Source organism: Petromyzon marinus, chromosome 34, assembly GCF_048934315.1.
Source record: "Petromyzon marinus isolate PM22_M1 ecotype Great Lakes invasive population chromosome 34, UKy_Petmar_22M1.pri1.0, whole genome shotgun sequence".
NCBI classification, from domain to species: domain Eukaryota; kingdom Metazoa; phylum Chordata; class Hyperoartia; order Petromyzontiformes; family Petromyzontidae; genus Petromyzon; species Petromyzon marinus.
The window spans coordinates 2168168-2182113 of record NC_133700.1 but is presented as its reverse complement, the minus strand read 5'-3'; the positions used below and the strand labels follow the sequence as shown (position 1 = coordinate 2182113).

Sequence of the window (13946 nt, the reverse complement as noted above, 5' to 3'; positions counted from 1 at the left end):
TGTACTAGTGACGAATTGGCACGTTCTGTTTACGTGACAACCCTTACTGATCGGCTGTGTCGGGTGGTGGTGGGTTTAACGACACACATTTATATATTTACGTGATCTAACCCAAACAAAACCCCTGTATTTTTATTCACTACAAATTACCTGCGGTCTCTCATGAACCAAACCCAATAAAAGCATCTGGCTAGGGTATCAATGGAGCCTAATGTTGCGCGATCCACACCCCCGTTTAAGTAAATCCTAGACCGATGGGCCAGCATGAAAGCGAGACGCACGATAACTTGTGAGCATTGTGCCTTTTAACATCTTTTCATCAATAACTGTCACCGAGACTCTCCTTCCTTTACACCGAGTAATAATATATACACATAGTTCGAGCCTAACATGGTATTGTAAACGGGTTAAAAAAAAAACTTCCGCAGTGGCTATTTCAGTGAAAGTGAGTCGGGAGAAAGTCGCTCGTGTGTGGGGGGGGGGGGGTCTCACAGTCGTATCCTGCACACCCCCTGTTGAAATAGGGAGTTGCGTCCATGGGCGGAGTTTGCCGGGAGGGGGGGGGGGCAGCCCCCCGCCCAAACTGGGCACCTTTATTTATTTATCAGCAGTTTACAAAATTAAGATTTCAAGTAAATAAATTATTCATATGCACCCGCGGCTCCTCATGCACAGCTGTCAACCCCTTTATCAGTGCCTACCTTATTACAGACCAATTCAGACCTTATTGGTCACCCCGTGCCCTTATAAACCTCAACGCTCATCCTATAAAGTCCCATAACAAGGGAGAATCACAAACAAATACACACAAAACAATGTTGTGCCCCTTATTGAAACGGCTGTACGTCGTATCGACCTGAAAACTCAGTTTCCCTGTACAAGAATTCGGGATGAACCGTACGGGTTGACGGGTATGGTGTATTCCTAATGTGACGGACAAATCGAACCCCTGCATCCCCCCCACCCCCCCCCCCCAAATATAGAAGTCAAACTCCGCACTATGTCATGGGGCACTCCGCACTATGGCTGCGCCCCTGAATCAAAGTGAGAAGAACCGTCGCTCGCACCGCGCGGCAATGCCCTTGCCCACCTGCCGTCGCCCCGAGGCAGGGGCTACGGCAAGAGATGCCGCCACCGCCTACAGAGGGGGCCGCTTCTACTCGGAAAGGGGCTCGGCGTCTCTCTTCCTTTGTGGAGAAAGAAATCAGGACCAAGGGTGGGAAACGCAGGGCCCCTCGCGGAAGACAACTCACAATAGCGGACTGACTCCGTTGCTTCAAGGGGGGGGGGGGGAGGGGGGGCATTCGTTTGCTCTCATACCCAAGGACTGCTGGCCTTTCTCCCACACAGCCACTTTCATAACAGAGTTATCTTTTACCAATTTTTCACCTCAGTGCTTTCAGCAGCTTGCAAAAAAAAACTAAATTTGACGATACATTTTAATTTCATCACGAGCAAAAAAAACGTAAGTAATAAACATCTGCGCGGTCCAGCTGTTGACAACATAACCCCCCCCCCGCCCCTTTACATATACCGTGAACAACAACAAATAGCAAGACTTGAGCAAGTCGTTGTGATTCACGGTGAAGCGTATTCTAGATCAACACAATCGGTCAATGTGGCAAAATAATTCACAGCAACCACGCGCGCGTTCAACATCAATCTCGCATCCGAGAGCACCGTGCGTCCAAATCAAATCTCCATCGACTCCCGCACTGAACCGTGATTCGAATGGGCACAGTGGCAGTGGGAATAGTTAAATACTGTACAGCCATACCTCGATATACGATGGAGATGCGTTCCTGGAGCTTCTTTCGTCTATTCAAACTGCGTATGCTGAATAACTTATAACATTAGTACTTTGAAGATGCATTTCACACTATAAACACTTCAGAATTTACCATTTATATTCTAAAGAAAGACAATTTATAATAAAAATAATGTTATCCTGTACAGTATAAAAAAATACATAAATAAAATAAACACAGTGAAGAAACATAATTGTATTCTTATTCATATAGTACCGTAGATTGATGAATGTATTATTAATGTATTAAAGTCTTCTTTGGTTCTTTCGGTAAAGTCACGTAGAATTAGAATGAAATAATAAATTAATAATAGATTGTGTTATTTTATTAATTTATTATTTTATTCTCATTCTACGTGACCTTACCGAAAGAACCACAGAAGATGAATCCTTGCAGTCACGAAAGCTTTAAATCTAAATGTATTAATGTTAGCGTATTATTTTACTTTATTTTTAGCTTGCTGTGTTTTTTTCGAATGTACGCATATCGAGGTATAACCACGTATATTTGTTCAAAGCTCGGAGGCAAAACCGTCACCAAAGCTTTCAAGCAACATGGACACTGCCAAAACACCTCGTGGCATTGGCACGGCAAGGGTTAAATATTGGTAATGCAGGTGCACACTAAAGCACTTTAATCAAAAGCAAAGTTTCCAAATTCACAGGGGTAAATGCCCTTTCCAAAGACCTCACGCAGAATCCACTCCGCTATTTTCATTATCGTATTAAACCTGCTTCATGGTTCACACGGCGATTGACCGCAGCTCAAAACCGCGAAACATGCGCCAGACCACGTCGGAGCCCCAAGGCCGTGCGTTCATTTCTCTCGAGAGAAATGAACGCACAGCACGTGTGTGGGTTTTTGACCTCAGATTGCCATCAGCCAGCCGCCCTCTCCCGCACGTACACTGGTGCAGCGCGAACGATGTTTCCCAGAGCTTAAGAGCAGAGCAACTTCCCGATTAGATTACGGTGCACGCCGTCGAAACCGACAAACGCGAGGCGGCCTGAGCTGTTCGGTTGCCGTCACGAACGAGTTGGAATAAAGGCACTCGCCAGAACTAATGCTCAAGCACGTCTCACGAATTACCGTGAAAAATAACGGGGGAAATCGTTTGCTTACCACGCAGCGCGTGCGGTACGAGACCTGCTGCTCGCGTGCTGGTGCGTCTGGCGTCACTAAACGCACCGTTCCCGTCACAGCCTCCGCGGCGCGCACCGCTCCGAGATCTCTCCGGCGTTCGTCGGCCGGCCGCACGCCGCTCCCTCGACGAGCAACTCTCCCGTGCCCTGCTACGGCACACAGTCAGCGCGGCGTGCGGCGTGAGATGGGGGGGGGGGGTGGGCGGCGTGGAGTCGGGAGGGGGGGGGGAGTGTGGGCGGTGACGCCACTCGGCTCTTCCTTGGTGCAGCGCTAACGTGGGAGGTCACCTTTAGGGAAAGCACTGCGGTCACACTGCTACAGCTGGCCATTGCCACCCCACTGAACTCACATCTTCACAGCATTGTGAACACCTCGTTAGTGCAGTAAAGTGCCAATGGATGAAGAGGGTATTGGTGGAGACCTAATGCACGACACAGGGGGGTTGAACCGCAATCACAGGGTCCATGACGTATGTGCAACGCAGATTTCACAATATTACATCCCTGAAGCTCATTAGATGCCAAAGCGGATAATGGGCGTGTGTGTGAGTGTGTGAGTGTAGGCGCGTATGAGATTAGATGGGCTAATGTGGGCCTGGAAGATTCTGAGCTGATTGAACTTGCCGGCGACAGGTACTAGCAGTGTAAAAATTGCCCTATTTGGAGGAGGCTCGTGAAGAACGCTACCGTATTGAGCAGTTGGCAGCAGGCACCCTCCAACAACACGGAGGAAGGAGGAGTGACGCTCACAACAGTGAGTGGAGTGCCAGGTGCCTCAATCACAGGATGGCACAGTGGAGGGGGGGGATGCAGCTGATGTATCTGTCAGTCGTCCTAGTGAATTAATCCATAACACCAGGGTCTGTCCCGTGACCTCTTGTCAGCAGTGAGACTTCTACATTTAACTTGGCCTCAAGGTGCACCTAGGCTGAATGGCAGTTGTTGTTGTTGCAAGTGCACGGTGTGGCAGGGACCGGTTCTGATATGCGTTGTTTTCCAAGTCTACTCAGTCTACTCGTCCACTTTAGGCTTCTGGAGGATGGTTTGGTCAGATCCCGACTGCCAAGATCAAAGCAGAACTTTGTGAACAACAAGACGAGACACATACAAAGAAGAGGCTTCAAGTACTCATTGTATTGCCTCCGTTCCTAGATGCAGTGTCCAGCCCAATGACATGGTGGAAATGGAGTGATGGCATTTGGGGAAATCAGCTTAAAAAAATACTCACCCTAAAATGTAATGTCAGTTCAAATAATAATAATAAATAAAAACATTATTACAATACACCGAAGTTAACTGTTTTGTATTTACATTCTATTTGGCTGGGCCACTGGTCTTCTAAATGAGCCACTTGCATTAGCGAGGCCAGTCACACACCGGCCTCCCCATCTGCCAGGCAATGCTGCCTCCGCCACAGCGGTGGGTCTTAAACTTTCCCGCACGATTACCCGACATCTCATTAGCGGTGGGGAAGCGCACACCGAGGGGGGTGGCCGAGCAGATGAACATTAAAGACAACCGGGGCACGGCCAAAAGCGCGCTCCCAAACGCGCCATGCCCGGTACTCTGGTCCTGTGGGTCGCCCCGTGGCCCGCCAGCGAGAACCCAAGGTTTCCCTCGCCCACACGGGCACCCAACGACCACTTATACCACCCGATCTACTCGCACAGCGGATGTGACCATCTCCCAAACCGAGAGGGCAAATTAATAGCAGCCGCACACTGCCACTGCGGTCGCCAGTCGCGAACCGTGGACCTCGTGGTAACGCCGCTGCCTGCTGAGATCGTTCGCCGGCAGAGTGCCTGGTGTGGTGTGTAAACATCGCCACTGGGGAGACAAAGGCGGCCGGCGTGGTGTTGGCCACCCACCCTCCTCGTGTGCCGTGCCGGCCTTCATAGGTGCTCGCTAACAGCACTTGCCCCAAAAGTATGTAAAGGCTATACGGGGGATCTTTATATTTTCTGTACATTTGTCTATGGGACTCTATGTAAAAATATTAACCAGGCTACTCCAGAAGCCATCCACTGGCTCACTCACAAACCTCCACGTGAATGTACAAACGTTGCTGATCAACTCCGCGCCGTATGAAAGAGGAAGACTGGGGACACATTCTGGCAATTCTCATGAGCAATCGTTAGAGGAGTAGGCCATAGTTGCCGTGCCATTCTCCACTGTTTTCTCGACAGAACTCCAACTATGTACTATTTCCGTAAAAGTTTTAATAACGGCAATTATTTAGCCAGGAAAGCCTCATCGAGCCGTTTTCAGCAGGGTCATGCGTTGGGATATTTGACCGATTATATTCGTAATAGAATATTTGAGGTGCCATGGTGGGGAGATGTTAATTACATCGCTTGGCATACAGGAGGTCGTGGGTTCTATCCTGACCCTGACGCCTGCTGTATATTTGGGGTTTGCGTGTCTCTCTCCCCATGGACGCATGGCTTTTTCTCCAAGTCCTCCGGCTTTTTTCCTCCACATGTAGAAACGTGCGTTTCGACTATTTGGCTGCTATAAATTTCCACACGATAAGTACACTTCGTTGGGCTATTATTTGTGGCCAAGTCGCTTCTGAAAAAGAGCTATATAGCACAGTGGGCCTTACTTGGTAAAATAAAAAAAGGAGTTTTTAGTTTTAATAAGCATTTGAGCAACCATACCTTTGCGAGTATATGCGTTTCCAGTGAAAGTTGCAACTACAAATGCCCTAAATTTACCCTAGTGGCCTTTACGGACACACGAGCTGCCTTCATTATCTCAATGCGAGCACGCGGAGTCGCTCCGAGTCAGCTTTGCGAGGCCTGGAGTAGCTCAGCCCTGATCCAGACACCGTGTCCACAGTGTTGCACATCTGCAGAAACATTTCCCTCTTTGACTGAAACTCAAGCAGCACCTGGATTGTCGCACACTTGGGCAGGCACGAGATTTTATAGTCACCAAGGGAAACTGACCCGAAACCCTTAGATGTAATCAGCTCAGAACACATGCCATTTTTTTACAATGTGGCCAAAAGCAGCAGGCACCGTGCATGCAACATTGGAAATTGCCCCGTAGCCAATGAAAGGTGGGGGTCACCTCGCCCCACAAAGGAAATTTCAATTTCCTAAAACCTTCTGATTCGAAATTTCTCTGTGAAAAAGAGCTTCATAGCTCATCGGATTTCTCCAGGATAAATAAAGATTCTGATCTTCTCTCATTCCCCTCGCCACACTCCCCTCCCCCCAACCCGTGCTCTGTGCTGGTACACGAATTGAAAGCCTGGGCAAGAGACCTGAGCTCTCAACTCCCACTGAGTCACGACCACATCTCCAGCGATAGAACACGCGTCCGTTTAACCATTCCCCGCCACTTGCAATGCACTATCCATTTACGATAGAACTGCGGTTAACGTATTGTTTAAAGAGGTCACTTCCATTCAATAAACATACTCCTCTGGGCATTTGATTGTCGCTCAGAGTGAGTTTAAAATGAGTCACCTCCATAGCCTATTTGTTTTGATGTTAACTATCGTGTTCATGCCTGTTAGATTAACCTTCTCTTGCTATGCTGAGGTGCAACTTTCATGGGATCAACCTGCGACCGTGCCCCCTGTTATATTTGTCCGGGACAGATGTTTGATAATCCTGATCCATTGGCCTCTTACCACACGAATACAGGGTGATTAAAAACATAATTTTACACTTTCGAGAATTTACAACGATACCACGAGAAATGTGCTGCCTCCGAGCTCTGGAGACCACCTGGAGAAGATTCCAGGCCACGTGTTGACAATGATAGCAAACAAATGGAGACTCTTTGATTTTTTGAAGCTATTCACGTACATTTGTTATCATGTTACAGTGTATTATCCGTTATTTTTCCATTAAAAACGATAGTCCCGTATAAGTGTTACCATCTTTTGAAACACCCTGTATAAAATGTATTGACGAAGTTCACTGGGAACAGAAAACTTATAGATTCTGGAAAAGGGATATCAAATACCAGTTATGCCAACACTTTGTAGACTATGGGAAGCCACAGTCGGATTCAGTAATCCTCTCACAAAACCAAACACCTAAATAAAAAGCATATTTAAAGTAATATCAATTTGCTAAAAATGGAACTCCTACACCAGTGTTCTTCATTGCAAAGCCCACGGGCGACTGGCGGCCACTGGTGACCTTTAGTGGGCTCCTGGTGGCCTTTAGTGCGGCCCATGGTGGCCTTTAGTGCTGTCCCTGGTGGTCTTTAGTGAGCTCCTGGTGGCCTTTAGTGCAGTACCTGGTGGCCTTTAGTGTGGCACCTGGTGGCCTTTAGTGAGGCACCTGGTGGCCTTTATTGGGCCCCTGGTGGCCTTTAGTGAGGCCCCTGGTGGCCTTTAGTGGGCTCCTGGTGGCCTTTAGTAGGCTCCTGGTACCTTTAGTGAGGCCTCTGGTGGCCTTTACTGAGGCCCCTGGTGGCCTTTAGTGGGCTCCTGGTGGCCTTTAGTGGGCTCCTGGTGGCCTTTAGTGGGCTCCTGGTGGCCTTTAGTGGGCTCCTGGTGGCCTTTAGTGCGGCCCCTGGTGGCCTTTAGTGGGCTCCTGGTACCTTTAGTGAGGCCCCTGGTGGCCTTTAGTGCGGCCCCTGGTGGCCTTTAGTGAGGCCGCTGGTGGCCTTTAGTTGGCTCCTGGTGGCCTTTAGTGGGCTCCTGGTGGCCTTTAGTGGGCTCCTGGTGGCCTTTAGTGCGGCCCCTGGTGGCCTTTAGTGGGCTCCTGGTGGCCTTTAGTGAGGCCCCTGGTGGCCTTTAGTGGGCTCCTGGTGGCCTTTAGTGAGGCCCCTGGTGGCCTTTAGTGGGCTCCTGGTGGCCTTTTGTAGGCTCCTGGTGGCCTTTAGTGGGCTCCTGGTGGCCTTTAGTGGGCTCCTGGTGGCCTTTAGTGGGCTCCTGGTGGCCTTTAGTGGGCTCCTGGTGGCCTTTAGTGCAGCCCCTGGTGGCCTTAAGTAGGCTCCTGGTGGCCTTTAGTGTGGCTCCTGACCCACCACATCAACGTGCTGCTGTCAACACCAACAATCGTTTCAAATGCGGTGGCCCTCACACTGATGATGTCTTATCGGCGAAAGTGGCCCCCTTCTAAAAATGAGTGAAGAGTACTGTGATACACTGAGATTTTTTTTGACTCAACCACATTCGTCAATAACAGTGTAAAAATAAAAGTAAAACAAATTTATAATAGGTGACGTTTCAGGTAACGGCCCTTTTCAAAGCACGTGCGTTTTTGTTTGTTTGTTATTTGTGCACCACTGCCAGCACAGTACTGCATCACCAAATACTGCGTAGAGTGCTGTTGTTTAACAGTGACAGAGATGAGTATGATGTGTTGAAAGGTCAGTGCAAGACTGACCTGCACGCCAATTGAGCCCTGTTGTGCTGCAGCTGTCTGTGGTGTGGCGTGTGTGGCCTGCATACAGCTGTGGGGCCCTGTGTGTGTGTTGTGTACACTGTGTAAAGTGAGGTGTGTATGAGTGGTGTGTGAGTGTTGTGTACACTGTGTATAGTGAGGTGTGTATGAGCAGTGTGTGTGTGTTGTGTACACTGTGTATAGTGATGTGTGTATGAGTAGTGTGTGTGTTGTGTACACTGTGTATAGTGAGGTGTGTGTGAGTGGTGTGTGTGTGTTGTGTACAGTGTATAGTGAGGTGTGTATGAGTGGTGTGTGAGTGTTGTGTACACTGTGTATAGTGATGTGTGTGTGAGTGGTGTGTGTGTGTTGTGTACACTGTGTATAGTGAGGTGTGTATGAGCAGTGTGTGTGTGTTGTGTACACTGTGTATAGTGATGTGTGTATGAGTAGTGTGTGTGTTGTGTACACTGTGTATAGTGAGGTGTGTGTGAGTGGTGTGTGTTGTGTACAGTGTATAGTGAGGTGTGTATGAGTGGTGTGTGAGTGTTGTGTACACTGTGTATAGTGAGGTGTGTGTGAGTGGTGTGTGTGTGTTGTGTACAGTGTATAGTGAGGTGTGTATGAGTGGTGTGTGTGTGTTGTGTACACTGTGTATAGTGATGTGTGTATGAGTAGTGTGTGTGTTGTGTACACTGTGTATAGTGAGGTGTGTGTGAGTGGTGTGTGTGTGTTGTGTACAGTGTATAGTGAGGTGTGTATGAGTGGTGTGTGAGTGTTGTGTACACTGTGTATAGTGATGTGTGTGTGAGTGGTGTGTGTGTGTTGTGTACACTGTGTATAGTGAGGTGTGTATGAGTGGTGTGTGTGTGTTGTGTACAGTGTATAGTGATGTGTGTATGAGTGGTGTGTGAGTGTTGTGTACACTGTGTATAGTGATGTGTGTATGAGTGGTGTGTGTGTGTTGTGTACACTGTGTATAGTGAGGTGTGTATGAGCAGTGTGTGTTGTGTACACTGTATATAGTGAGGTGTGTATGAGCAGTGTGTGTGTTGTGTACACTGTGTATAGTGAGGTGTGTATGAGTAGTGTGTGTGTGTGTTGTGTACACTGTATAGTGAGGTTTGTATGAGTAGTGTGTGTGTGTGTTGTGTACACTGTGTATAGTGATGTGTGTATGAGCAGTGTGTGTGTGTTGTGTACACTGTATAGTGATGTGTGTATGAACAGTGTGTGTGTGTGTTGTGTAAACTGTGTATAGTGAGGTGTGTATGAGTGGTGTGTGTGTGTGTTGTGTACAGTGTATAGTGATGTGTGTATGAGCGGTGTGTGTTGTGTACAGTGTATAGTGAGGTGTGTATGAGTGGTGTGTGAGTGTTGTGTACACTGTGTATAATGATGTGTGTATGAGTGGTGTGTGTGTGTTGTGTACACTGTGTATAGTGATGTGTGTATGAGCAGTGTGTGTGTGTGTTGTGTACACTGTGTATAGTGAGGTGTGTATGAGTGGTGTGTGTGTGTTGTGTACAGTGTATAGTGAGGTGTGTATGAGTGGTGTGTGTGTTGTGTACAGTGTATAGTGAGGTGTGTATGAGTGGTGCGTGAGTGTTGTGTACACTGTGTATAGTGATGTGTGTATGAGTGGTGTGTGTTGTGTACACTGTGCATAGTGAGGTATGTGTAGTGTGTGTGTGTTGTGTACACCATGTGTATAGTGATGTGTGTATGAGTGGTGTGTGTGTGTTGTGTACACCATGTGTATAGTGATATGTGTATGTGTAGTGTGTGTGTGTGTTGTGTACACTGTGTATAGTGAGGTGTGTATGAACAGTGTGTGTGTGTTGTGTACACTGTGTATAGTGATGTGTGTATGAACAGTGTGTGTGTGTTGTGTAAACTGTGTATAGTGATGTGTGTATGAGTGGTGTGTGTGTGTGTTGTGTACACTGTGTATAGTGATGTGTGTATGTGTAGTGTGTGTGTTGTGTACACTGTGTATAGTGATGTGTGTGTGAGTGGTGTGTGTTGTGTACACTGTGCATAGTGAGGTATGTGTAGTGTGTGTGTTGTGTACACTGTGTATAGTGATGTGTGTATGAGTGGTGTGTGTGTGTTGTGTACACTGTGTATAGTGATGTGTGTATGAGTGGTGTGTGTTGTCTACACTGTGCATAGTGAGGTATGTGTAGTGTGTGTGTGTTGTGTACACTGTGTATAGTGAGGTGTGTATGAGCAGTGTGTGTGTGTTGTGTACACTGTGTATAGTGATGTGTGTGTGTAGTGTGTGAGTGTTGTGTACACTGTGTATAGTGAGGTGTGTATGTGTAGTGTGTGGGTGTTGTGTACACTGTGTATAGTGAGGTGTGTATGAGCAGTGTGTGTGGGTGTTGTGTACATTGTGTGTATACTGATGTGTGTATGAGTAGTGTGTGTGTGTTGTGTAAACTGTGTAAAGTGATGTGTGTATGTATAGTTTGTGTGTGTTGTGTACACTGTGTATAGTGAGGTGTGTATGAGTAGTGTGTGTGTTGTGTAAGCTGTGTATAGTGAGGTGTGTATGAGCAGTGTGTGTGTGTGTTGTGTAAACTGTGTATAGTGAGGTGTGTATGAGTAGTGTGTGTGTTGTGTAAGCTGTGTATAGTGAGGTGTGTATGAGCAGTGTGTGTGTGTTGTGTAAACTGTGTATATTGAGGTGTGTATGAGTAGTGTGTGTGTGTTGTGTAAGCTGTGTATAGTGAGGTGTGTATGAGCAGTGTGTGTGTGTTGTGTACACTGTGTATAGTGAGGTGTGTATGAGTAGTGTGTGTGGGTGTTGTGTACACTGTGTATAGTGAGGTGTGTATGAGTCGTGTGTGTGGGTAGTGTGCTGTGTATAGCGACGTGTTCTCTATATCGTGTGATATTGCCCGGACGCACGCTCTAATGTATTTCGATCGGCCGTGATCAACACGTGGATTCCACGTGTGGCGAATATTGAGCATCACGACAGCGCCCCTGCCTGGCTACTCGTTGTGACTAGCAAGGAGGCCTCTGAGTGCAGCTCACCCTCCTCCCCATTGAGCGATTGGGGGTGTTCACAGCCGTGTAAAGGGACCGCCCATAAATGACGTCACGCACCTAGGGGGAGGGGGGGTCAGACATTTGTGACGATGTGTGACGCAGAGGAGGGGGTGGGGTTTGAGAAATGTGACGTCACATCAAAATGCGCAACTTTAAATAAATATAGACAACACGTTCTACTTAATTAAATAGACGTTTTAATAAATGTTTTCTCCTACAACATCAGAGTGCAGCGCCACATTAAATACGCACTACAATGACAATAGTTTAAAGAGATTTGAAGCATGTTTTTTTTTTGGGGGGGGGGGGACAGAGCTTTGTGACGTCATATTTAAGAGTCAGTCTGGAGGGGGGGGGGAGGGGTCAAAAATCGTCCAAAACCGCGTGACGTCATTTATGGACGGCCCCAAAGCCAAGAACGCGAAATTAAATTATACAGCGGCCCATGCCGAGTGTTGTTCCAGATGGTGCCAAGCCATCGTGGTTGACACGTGTGTTGTGGCGTGCACTCTGAGAACGTCAGGGTTACACTGTGGCAGGAACACCGAAACTAAACTAAACAACTGTTTTACATTTACCAGGTAAGGCCCACTGGGCTGTATAGCTCTTCTTCTTTGGTTCTTTCGGTAAAGTCGCGTAGAATGAGAATAAAGTAATAAAATAAAATAACACAATAAAATTCCCACGACGTTTCGGCTCTGTCGGGACGACAGAGCTTCAGGTTTGTACCTTTCACCTGAAGAAGGCCACTTGTGTTGTGGCCGAAACGTCGTGAGAATTTAATTGTGTTCTTTTATTTTATTATTTTATTATTTTATTCTCATTCTACGTGACTTTACCGAAAGTACCAAAGAAGATGAATCCTTGCAGTCACGAAAGCTTTAAATCGAAATGTATAACTCTTTTCAGAAGCAACGCGGCTATTGACTACTATATTTATCCAAGAATGTCAGTGTGTAACGCGCGTGACGTCACTCCACGTAGACCAGCCCCCCTCATTAATAATCATGAACAGGTTACTTCCTCTACATGGACCCGCCCCTCATTAAGAATCATGAGCGGGTGACGTCACTCCGCATGGAGAACCCCCCCTCATTAACAATCATGAACAGGTGACGTCACTGCACATGGAACAGCCCCCTTCATTAATAATCATGAACACGTGGGGTCCTCTACATGGACCCGCCCCTCATTAAGAATCATGAGCGGGTGACGTCACTCCGCATGGAGAACCCCCCCTCATTAATAATCATGAACAGGTGACGTCACTGCACATGGAACAGCACCCCTCATTAATAATCATGAACACGTGGGGTCCTCCACATGGACCCCCCCCTGCCGTCATTAATAATCATGACGGGTGACGTCACCCAGCATGGAGCATCCCCCCTCATTAATAATGTTGAGCTGAATTTCGATTTAAAGCTTTCGTGACTGCAGGTATTCATCTTCTTGGTTCTTTCGGTAAAGTCACCACGTAGAATGGGGATAAAAATAAAACATAACAAAATAAAATAAAAATTCTCACGACGTTTCGGCCACAAAATGTTGAGCTGGTGACGTCACTCCACATGCACCCCGCCATTAATAATCACGCGAAGGTGACGGCACGCCACATCGAACAGCCCCCCTCATTAATAATCATGACCTGGTGACGTCACTCGACATGGGGGTAGGGGGGGGGCTCCTCCCCCCTCCTCGGCGCCAACAGACAACCCTCACGTCACGTGATCTCCGTAACGCTGCCGAGACATCAAAGTACAAAGGACGTCGAAAAGAACAAGGGATTATAACCTTTCACTGAAATAGGTCTGTGTCACCGATGGCGGAGCGAGGATTTTCAAGTAGGGGGGAAAAGGCAACCCCTCCAAGAATAAAAAAAATCATAGTTGTTAGTAAGGAGTTGTTAGTAAGTAAGGACTTGTCCCTTGCTTTATAATCGACGCGCGTGCGGCGATCGAGGGTCGAATTCGAACCGCGTTGTGAGATCGCCATCGCTGAAGGTGAATGCCTTAAGGGAAGTCGTGGACTGTGTACGCAACTGCGCACAATTCTGAGTCACTTGTAACCGCTCTGCCGTTACTTATTGCCAATTATGGACTCTTGTCCTATCATCTCATAGAGTCCCTGGCACATAATAATATGCTACACAGTGGTAGTGGGGGTCCCAAATGCCGATTTATTACTAATAAACCCCAATGATCCGATCGAAATCCCTCATTTGCCACCCCACCCCCACTGGCTCCGTCAGTGTCACCGCGGCCTTACAAATTGCACACGAATTGATGCAATGAACATCACGTCGCGCTCTGCTTTGCGCTTTCAACTTTCAGATTTACTGCAATACACCCGTCCTTGGACGGGCAAAAGGCTAGTCACAAATGATTGCTCAACGAAGTGGCTATCGTGTGGAAATGTATCGAAACCAAATACTCTAAACACATGTCGATTCTAATTGTGGAGGGATACACCAGAGGACCCGGAGAAAAATCCACGTGACCATGGGGAGCGAGATACCACGAACTCCAAATATGCAGGGGTCAGGGTCGGGATCGAACCCACGACTTTCTGTTTAGCAGTCT

The 13946-nt window shown here is 47.5% G+C and overlaps 1 protein-coding gene across 1 annotated transcript in view; it reads right to left on the bottom strand.

The window, feature by feature from the left end:
* The window catches only part of RARB (retinoic acid receptor beta), a 192096-nt gene extending 189004 nt beyond the window's left edge, over positions 1-3092 (bottom strand). The window contains exon 1 of the mRNA XM_032965369.2: positions 2931-3092. The gene's annotated coding sequence lies outside the window, so the exon portion shown is untranslated. The remainder of the gene's footprint in view (positions 1-2930) is intronic.
* Positions 3093-13946: the final 10854 nt, after the last annotated feature.